Genomic DNA, 9,325 nt, shown 5'->3' on the forward strand with positions numbered 1-9,325 from the left:
ACCCCATCCCCGAAACCCAGTAACCCCACCCAATCGTTTTGGACACTAAGTGCAATTTAGCATGGCCAACCCACCTAACCTGCTCATCTTGGGACACTAAGGGGCAATTTAGCACGGCCAATCCACCTACCCCGCACACCTTTGGACTGTTATCAGCATTTGTATTTCTTTCTTCAAATAGAGAAACAAAATCAGACCAGAGGCCGTAGGCTGGTGGACAAAAAGCGGCTCTGTGGGATTTTGCTGTGTGCGTGTGGAGTCCTGTCTGCATCAATTACACTGGCACCAGGAACCGTCACTGAAAATGAAGCCAGCCACTTGCCTGACTGTATAAATAGAACAGTGACTTGATCACAAGGTCCAAAAGCAGCAGCACTCAGTTCTTGACACTGTAGGTGACCCTCCCTGTTTAAAAAAGCAAGTTAAGAAACACCCCCAGCAAATACCAACAACTGCCGACTGCACAAACGCACTCCTGATTAGAACATTCTCAGATAATTGGGTTTTACATCAAACTGCTCTGCTCGTTTGGAGTTGCATTTAACTGCACAAAGAAAGGTTAGGACAAAATCAAACTATAATCTAGAATCCGCAGCGACACCTTATCTTGCCATTTGACAGTTATCAAATATATAACGAGTTTGTGAGATGACAGGGCTGAAACAGCAAATGTGCAGCAACTCAGAGAGGCAAGAGAGCAGACGTAATCACAGGAACCACGGCTCCTTCCAAACACATGAGCTCCACCAACTAGAAGAACATGGGCAGCAGGCGCATGGAAATATCACCAATTGCAAGATCTGGCACACCATCCTGACTTGGAAGTAGATCGCTGTTTCTCCTCAGTCGCGGGGTCAAACCCCTGGGACTCCCTTCCTAACAGCACTGTGGGTGCCGCTACACATGGACTGCAGCGGTGCAGGAACATGGCTCACCACCACCTTCTCAAGGCCAATTAAGATGGGCAACCAAAGCAGGCCCAGCCAGTGATGCCAATGTCCCATGGAAGCACCCCTGGGACTCGCTCTCAGTAAGAGTTTGGCAATGAGAGCTTGATGCACCAGCCTCTCTCTGGTCTCCCGGTACACAGTCCTCCATCTTGTGGTCTTCCTCATCTTCTGTTGATTCAAAGCACTGCGAATGCTCGGCAGGTCAGACAGCATCTGTGGGGGGAGGGAGTTAACCTTGCAGGTCTGTTTCCTTTGATCACAGAATCATGGAATCCCTACAATGCAGAGGGAGACCATTCGGCCCATCAAGTCTGCACTGATCTTCTGAATGAGCACCCCACCTAGGCCCACTCCCCCGTCCTATCCCCATAATCCCACCTCACCTGTACATCCCTGGACACTAAGGGACAATTTAGCATGGCCCATTTGCCTAACCTGCACATTGTTGGATTGTGGGAGGAAACAGGAGCACCCGGAGGAAACCCACACAGACACGGGGAGAAAGTGCGGACTCCACACAGTCACCCGAGGCTGGAATTGAACCCAGGTCACTGGCGCTGTGAGGCAGCAGTGCTAACCACTGTTCCATCAGAACTGGGAAATGTTAGCGCTGTAACAGGTTCGACACAAGCACTACAGAGGCAGGGATCAGGTGAGACGAAGGATGAAATCGAGCTGTGGACGAGGCCTAGTCCAAGATAGAGTGATCAATGCTGCCGAAGAGGTTAGAATCATGCGGAAGCACTGGCTGCGGGTGTGGATCTCAGGATGCGGTGAGAACAGGTGGCTCGTGGAGCACTGGATGTCCTGGAGATATCTGTAATCCTGGGTGAATCCGAAAAATAAAGGCTAGAATTCCAGTTGGGAAGCAGGTGGAATAAATTCAGAGCCAGAGAGGTTTTAGGCTGGAATTACACTGTAGCATTTGGAGTTATGCGGCCTGTGGTTTTCCAGCCCCACCCAAGGCCAGGATCTTCCAGCCCCATCGAAAGTCAATGGACCTTTGGCTGGCCTGCCTCATCCCCCGGGCGGTGGATACCTCCACGGCAGGGTGGAAAATCCCATCCGCTGTCACTGTTTGACTGAGTTACGATAAATACGGACCAATATGTGTCCGTACAACTTTGATACAACCGCCTGCTCAATGTTGTGGACCCTCCCCCGCTGGTACGACTGCCGCTGGCTGCTGACTTCAAAACGTAAAGCCAAGCAAAGCCTGGCGATAGGCATTGGCATTGAACTGCACTGGACCAGCCCGACAAATACGGTGCTGAAGGACATTTCGGGATGGACAAGAAATGCTAGTCCTGAGGGAGGAGATCCCTATGTGGGGGGGAGATGGGACGATACAGCGGGAAAGCCCTTTAATGTTATTATAATTCATTTAAATGAGGTCCCAGACCTTTCTGGGCCATAACCTCATTATGCCGGAGGGGGGCAGGGGGATGTGAAAGCAGGTTGCGCCAGCGAGATTCTCGTTATTTGACTCTCGCGGGACTTTGCGCCCACGTGGACATTTGCGCCTGCGGCCTAGCTTTAGACTCTGTATAGCAGGAGAGCTGCAGTGTTTGAGGTGGTGAGCGGAGTTCTCCGTTTCTGTGGCTAGGTGCTGATGCCGGCGTGGGACCAGTGGTGTTTCACGACTGGCGAATTGACGCGAACCCCTCGACTATTCCGGTACCGGTGAGGGGCTAGCACTGGCGCCATGTGAAACGTCCCCAGGTCACGCATAAAACGGCCGGAGAATGGCCAGATCCCGGGCCGCGCAAGCGCACGGGCTGCCGACTTTCACTGGTCGCGGCGTACAACATGGCGCCGGGCGTGCGCGTAACCGAACCCGCAAACCGCGACCCCCAGCTCACCCCCTGAACATCCCTGGCCATTCCCACCAGTCCCCCCAGCCCTAGCAGACGCCCCCCCCCCCCCAGCCAGCGGCACGGATCCCGGTGGAGTGTGGCGGCGCTGGACACGCCGGCTCAGACCACATGTGTCCCGTACGGTCGGGAACTCGGGCTATCGGGGTGGAGCATTGCAGGCGGGCCAGCCGATGGCGCTGAAATGACATGCTGCGCGCATCACGGTGATGCCATTTTGGAGGGGGTGGAGCATGGCGGACCGGAGTCATACCGGCACGGGCGCCGGTCCCGATTTCGGCATCGGAGTCCATTCTCCGCCCGAACGCCGAACACAATTTTGTCGTCTGGCAACGAAGAATCCCGCCAGTGTCTCGCGAAGGTAATGTTAAACTGAGGCACCATCTGCTCTGATAGATGTAAAAGTCTTTGTGGCACACCTTCGTAGGAGAGCGGGGAAGTTCTCCCCAGCGCCCTGATTCATGTTCATTCCTCAGTCAAGATCACAAAAAACAGACCAGCAGCTCACTGTCACATTTCTGAGTGAGGAAGCTTGCTGTGCGCAAATTGGCTGCTGCATTTCTTACATCGCAACAGTGACAACACTTCAAATGTTTTTCATTGATTATGGGGTGTCTCGGGGCACCCTGGGGTCATAATAGACGCTATAAAAATGCAAATCATTTCTTGATATCGCGATGAGTGAATCAAATTGGTTGGATAATGGTGATGCTGGGGGAACCTCAGGAGGAGGACAAGATGGATCATTCACTGATTGTTTAAAATGGTACATGCTCCCTACTCTGAGAACTGATTAAATCCCTGCATCATCTTCGTCGAAGTCATTTGGCTTGACCCTTTTATTTAATTGACTTTCCTGTGACAGTTCTTTCTGCTTCACCACTTTTTGCTGATGCTGCAAGTACACCAATTTCAGACAAATTACTTACATTTACATTATTTTACATAGCGGTTAAGTGTTGATTGGTTAAGTGCATACGGCGAATTCCAGCGAAATCTCAATGTAATAGAGGAGATCAATCACTTACGTTCATTCCCCATTTGCAGTAATTGCCTTTAAAGTAGGTTTGTGAGGAGAATTGAATATTACTAAACACTGCAAGGGCAGGTTCAATTTGAAAATGAGAGGCAGGCTACTAGACTTCCAGCGAGTAAGTGGAAGGAGAGATAGTCCATCCAATTATTTTCCCTTTTATGTTCCTCTCTTTCTTCATGTCGGCGCTCTTGCCTGCCCACTAGAGTTCGATGTTGGTATTCTCCATCCGCACTCCCTCAGTTCAAGTTCATAATCTCTTTCTTTCATTCTCCCTCCTCAAAAAGTTCGCGCCAGCCCTTCTAATGTTCCCCAAGCACTGCTCCCAGCCTCTGTTCCTTTCCCCGATTCATCAATCGTCTTCTTTGTCTTCTGCCACCCATTTCTCTCACCCTTTGCTGCCAGTTCCCGCTTCATCTCCATTTCAAGGCAGTCCATTCGGCTCATCTTTCATTGCATGTCCTACTACTCCCACCCATTTCCCATTTTACCTTACGTTCTGCCCTCTTCCCCCCCCACCCCTTTCCTTACCCCTATCATTCACTCTGCATGACTCATTTTTTGTTGTGCTCTCTCCCCTCTTTGGCATCTATTTGCAACCCCCCCCACCCCCCCCCCCCCCCCCCCGCCATGCATTCCTACCAGAATCTGGTGGCTAATAGCGCAGGTCCCATTCCTCCTCCACAGGGCTCTCAGGGCTACTGACTCAAATCACACAAGTGTTTCTGTCCCCAGTCTACAGAGGTGGTAATACAGGCCAGTAACACTGGAAGCAATGCGATGCGGAGGAACCGTCTGGTGTGTAAGACTTGGGTAGAGGACAGAAAGGTGAGGAGGGCAGAAAGCCTAGCTCGTACTGATTCAATCGGCAAACTCTGGGCCTTCAGAATGGCTGTCAGCTTGAAACCTAAGATCACCTTGGATGAGGAAGACTAGTCAGCCTATCTTAATCAGATCAATGATAGGTGGAACAAAGCCCTCTGGTTCATTCAGCCACTCCCACACGATGCATCACAATCTATACATTCCCATCCCAAAACCGTGTGGTCTTCTGGGAGAGCCAAAACCGAAGCAGATAAAAGACAAGGCAAATAACCTCTGTGAAATACGATCCTGACCCCCCCCCCCCCCCAATTTAAGCGATTGAGACGAGTCCAGGGGACCATCTCGGCCCTACATCCCAGACAGCACCTCCCTTTCACATGAGGTGATCTCTATCCCAGCTCGAAACCACACCGAGCTCTCATTCGAAGGAATTCAGTGGGTCAGCGCCCTCCACACAAACCGGCAGCCTGCTCCAGAGATTCACTCTTGTTGGCCACAGACTACCTCCGGACATCGAACTTAGATCTGGCCTGATGCAGCTTAAAGTCTTGAGGCTCAGATCACCCCCTAGCTTATTGAATTGAAACTGCCAACTGGACCGCAATCTATTCCCTTCATCACCCCAATCAGACCACCCTTTAATCTACATTTCTCCAAAGTATAGAGACTCAACACTTTGGTTTGTCTGATAACTGAGGCCCAGATTTTCATCAGGTATGGAAAAACTCTCCGTCATGGTGAAAATGGTGGAAGAACCCGACATACCCAGGTCCTGCCCCCGAACACGGCATTTTCTATTTCCGCGGTGGCAGTACTGGAGTTGGATCCGGGTTCGCGCATGCATAGTGTATGGAGCCGTTTAAACCACCAGGTTCCTCCAATGAAATGGAGCTTTGGCAGGCCAGGAGTGTGACGATTGGAATGTGCAGATTAGACGAGGTGAGAGTTGATCCGAACTTGGTGGATTCATTTGGATAGCCAGGGTAGGTGCCCCTTTGGAGAGATAAGGCCCTGGATATGGCCCTGGGACACCTTTTGGAGAGGTAAGGCACCCCTGGGTAGAGGTAAAGCAATATTTGGTGTTGTTAAAAGTAAACATGATCTAAATTGGCCCTTAATTGGAAAAAATGAATTTATTAAAAAATGTAAACATGATTGTGCGTACAAAGTGCATAAGTTAATTTGAAATATCAAAACTGTTCAGAACTGTCAAGCTGTCAAATAACTATCAAAGATTATTAATTTATTTGGCAAGGAGTGGGTAAGGGCAAAGGGTGAGGGTGGTGACTGGGGCTTGGAATGGCACTAAACTGGCATAGGGAATGTGAAGGGGACTACACGAGGGGACTACATGAGTGGTTGTCAGCAACCTCCAGTGACTGCAGGTGCAATTGGAGGAGTGCGACTGCCTGCAGGGCGTGCTGACCATGCATGCTATCTAGGCCAACACCACAGGGGGTGGCGTTTGCAGTGGAGGCCTTGTGAGCGAAGGTTTAAGCCATGGGTCAAGATGTCCAAGGCCTGGGGCACTCTGTGCGGATGGTGGCTGAGGCACAACAGGGCTGCCCTGTCACAGGCAGCGACATACCAGGGCCACCTGGACATTGCAGTGGCGCTCCAGCCTTTGCCCCTTCACAATGGGTCATGGCTTCAGGCGTCGATGGCATTGCCCAGGCGCACACTGACCTGAGCCAGTCCCAGAGGGAGGTGGCCCAGTCCCTGTGCCCCACGGCCGTGAGCATTGAGACCCTGGTCGAGGCGAGAGCGGGTCTCCAGGACTGGCAACTTCAGGTGGCAGGGGAGCCCCCGTGGCAGGGTAGGTGGATTGGCCACGCTAAATTGCCCCTTAATTGGAAAAAAAATTAATTGGGTATTTTAAATTTATTTTTAAAAAGTTATTGAATACGCACAAATGGCCTACTCCCGCTCCTTATTCTTATGCCCTGGCGTTATCTACCTGATCTAATTTGTTACTCAGAAGCTTATATGTTTGCGGAAGGGATCCTGCAGATCTTTTCGAAATTCCATTTCCCCTAACTCAATGAGTGAGTAATTAAAATCTCCCAAGAACTATAATTTTGCCACTCCCACCATCTCCTTGATCTGTATACAGATTTCCTCCTCCCATTATCCTCCCATAGTTAGGAGTCTGTGGCACCACTCCTCTAACGCAACAATCCTTTTTCTTCAGAAAAAAGCTTTCATCTCCAACCATATTGCCTCAGCCAGAATCTATTCTTTATGGACGGCATTCCTCTCTCTCTATCCCTGGCCTGCACCCCCCTCCCTCACCAGCGCAGGAGAGGTTTCCCAGAATGGCCACAGAGATGAGGGACTTCAATCTCGTGGATGGTACTCCCCAGAGCAGAGAGTGTTTAGAGATGATTTGTCAGAGGTTCAAAAATTATGGATTGTTTCGATAAGAGCAAATAAGGAGTCTCCAGGTTTCCAGGTCTCCAGCGGCACAAGTGTCGGGAGCCAGAGGACACGGATTTCAGGTCATCAGTCAACGAACTACAAGATTCCCTGCTGGTTCACTGTCTGTGTGGAGTCTGCACATCCTCCCCGTGTGTGCGTGGGTTTCCTCCGGGTGCTCCGGTTTCCTCCCACAGTCTAAAGATGTGCAGGTTAGGTGGATTGGCCATGATAAATTGCCCTTAGTGTCCAAAAAGGTTAGGAGGGGTTATTGGGTTATGGGGATAGGGTGGAAGTGAGGGCTTAAATGGATTGGTGCAGACTCGATGGGCTGAATGGCCTCCTTCTGCACTGTATGTTCAATGGTCTAAGAGACTGGAGAAATAAGCAGCAAGAAGTTGAGAGCTGGAATGCATGGCCTGAAAGGGTGACGGAAGCAGATAGAACAGCAATATTCAAAAGGGAATTGGATGAATATTTTAAGGCTAAATAAGAATTACAGAGCTACGGGGAAAGAGCGGGGATGTGGAATTAATTGGTTGACACTGCTGCAGAGTGGGGCTGAATGGACTCCTTTACTTATCCTTTCATGGGGTGTGGACGTCACTGGCAAGGCCAGCATTAGTTGCCAATCCCTAATTGCCACACCATTTCACAGGACAGTTAAGAGTCAACCACATTGCTGTGGGCCTGGAGTCACAGGTCGACCAGACCAGGTAAGGACGGCAGATTTCCTCCCCTAAAGGGGTGAACCAGATGGATTTTTAACGATAATCCACAACAGTTCCATGGTCACCATTACTGAGGCTAGCTTTTCAATTCCAGATTATTTACTGAATTTAAATTCCACCAGTTGCTGTGCTGGGATTTGAACCCTTGTCCCTGGGCTTCTGTTTACTGGTCCAGTGACATTACCGCTGTGCCACCATCTCCACCATGTGCTGCATCGTTCTATGATTCGACAATATGGTGCTCTTAACTGAGGATAATGTCCCAATGCAATTTAAAGTGCACAAACTTCCTTTCTCCTGTATTGGGACAGACGGTGTCTCTTCAGGATGTGTGGCAGAACGTGGTGGTCACAGAGTAAATGATTGTAGGTTATTCAACAGAAATGTGTGGTTATTACAAACTACTTTTCTCTTCCAGTCTTCTACACTCTTCCCCTCTTGCTGGCCGACAATGTGTATTCTTCAGGACGCGCGTCAACGCAGAATCGCCGAGCAGAAACTTATAGCCAAGTTCCGCACACATGAGCTCGGTCTCAACCGGGACCTGGGATTCATGTCGCATTACATTCATCCCCCACCATCTGGCCTGCGAAATCCTACCAACTGTCCTGGCTTGACACAATTCACACCTCTTTAACCTGGGGTTACCTCATCTCTGGATCTGTAAAGATTTAATCACCTGCTAATGCTCGCATTCCAAGCATTGTCTGGCATCTTTGAATCTGTCCATATATATGTTTCTGGAACATACCTCTTCATTCACCTGAGGAAGGAGCAGCGCTCTGAAAGCTAGTGACATCGAAACAAACCTGTTGGACTTTAACCTGGTGTTGTAAGACATCTTACTGTGCTCACCCCAGTCCAACGCCGGCATTTCCACATCATTCTAATTAGGGAGAGCCCTCGTGTGTGAGCCTAAACTTTGAGAGCAGAACCATGTGTCTAGGGCAGTGCCACATCCAAACTGAGGCCTGCTCCTGACAACTCAATGTCAGTGTCTATATGCGCGATCTTCCTGGAGATCCTCTCCACTTTGAGCCGGCAGTTTGCGGTGTCGATGGTAGCCATGATGTGGAGATGCCGGCGTTGGACTGGGGTTACTGTGGTTCAATAAATCTTATTGATCCAACGCCTACATTTGGTGTATGCTTGATCATTTCACTGCATCGTGTTGCAGTTCATGTTACCCCAGGGTGAATAACACGACACACCGGACATCCCAAAGCACTTTACAACCGGTGAAGTCGTTTTTGAAGTGTGGTCACTGTTGTAACGTAGGGAACACAGCAGCTAATTTGGGCACAGCAAGCTCCCACATACAGCAATGTGATAATGACCAGATAATCTGTTTGTGTGATTTAAAAATAAAGCTTAGGGTACCAAATTATTTTTTTCCAATTAAGGGGCAATTTAGCATGTCCAATTCACCTACCTTGCACATCTTTTTGGGTTGTGGGGGTGAGACCCACGCAGACATGGGGGGAACGTGCAAACTCC

The 9,325-nt window shown here is 49.9% G+C and overlaps 1 long non-coding RNA gene across 3 annotated transcripts in view; it reads left to right on the forward strand.

The window, feature by feature from the left end:
• The window catches only part of LOC140425577 (uncharacterized), an 81,616-nt gene extending 72,653 nt beyond the window's left edge, over positions 1-8,963 (forward strand). For all 3 annotated transcript variants that reach the window (XR_011947898.1, XR_011947899.1, XR_011947897.1), the window contains one exon: positions 8,247-8,963. This is a non-coding gene — a long non-coding RNA (uncharacterized lncRNA). The remainder of the gene's footprint in view (positions 1-8,246) is intronic.
• The last annotated feature ends 362 nt before the right edge of the window (positions 8,964-9,325 follow it).

Source organism: Scyliorhinus torazame, chromosome 6 (assembly GCF_047496885.1).
Source record: "Scyliorhinus torazame isolate Kashiwa2021f chromosome 6, sScyTor2.1, whole genome shotgun sequence".
NCBI classification, from domain to species: domain Eukaryota; kingdom Metazoa; phylum Chordata; class Chondrichthyes; order Carcharhiniformes; family Scyliorhinidae; genus Scyliorhinus; species Scyliorhinus torazame.